Raw genomic sequence first — 612 nt, 5'->3', positions numbered from 1 at the left:
CCCACTGCAGCCTTCCTCCTCCCCCCAGCGCCAAAGAAATTAGGGTGATGGTGAGAGCTGCTCTGAGTTGCACCAAGCCCACATCCAAGTTGGGACCTGGTGGAGGTTTTAGGGGACAAAGCTGCTGTTTGAGACCTGGGGGCAGGTCTCCAGCACACGTTGTGTGTGTAAATCTACAGGCGTAGAGCTTGCCAGTGCCTGCTACCTGGCCGCTGGCTCGGCGGCCGGCTGGCTGTGTGGGTGATGCTGTTTGCTCATCCTGCTTTCTTGGCCAGACTTTTGGTGACTCAGGGAAAGTCTATTTAGCTTTGGTTTAGCTCTCACCAGCGTGACCCTGGCAGCCCATCACATCCCTGCTTTCAGGGATGAAGGGGGGAGCCCGGCAGAGCCTGGTCCTTTGGGGAGATGCCCCAGCCGAGCCCTCAGCAGAGTGTGGAGCGGGGAAGCCCTGCCAGGCATTGCATCACACTCAAACCTCCTCAATACTGTCCTTGGCCAAAATGTGCATTTTTTGGTGTTCCTCACTGTATGCCCCTCCCACTGGGACGGGGGAACAGTCAGGGGGAGTAGGGGCAGGAGGAGAGGGATGTGCCCCACAGCCAAGGGCAGCAT

The sequence above is a fragment of the Antrostomus carolinensis genome, unplaced genomic scaffold, assembly GCF_000700745.2.
Source record: "Antrostomus carolinensis isolate BGI_N321 unplaced genomic scaffold, ASM70074v2 scaffold31481, whole genome shotgun sequence".
Classification (NCBI taxonomy): Eukaryota; Metazoa; Chordata; class Aves; order Caprimulgiformes; family Caprimulgidae; genus Antrostomus; species Antrostomus carolinensis.
The sequence above is the reverse complement of the archived record's forward strand: the minus strand, read 5'-3'. Positions refer to the sequence as shown.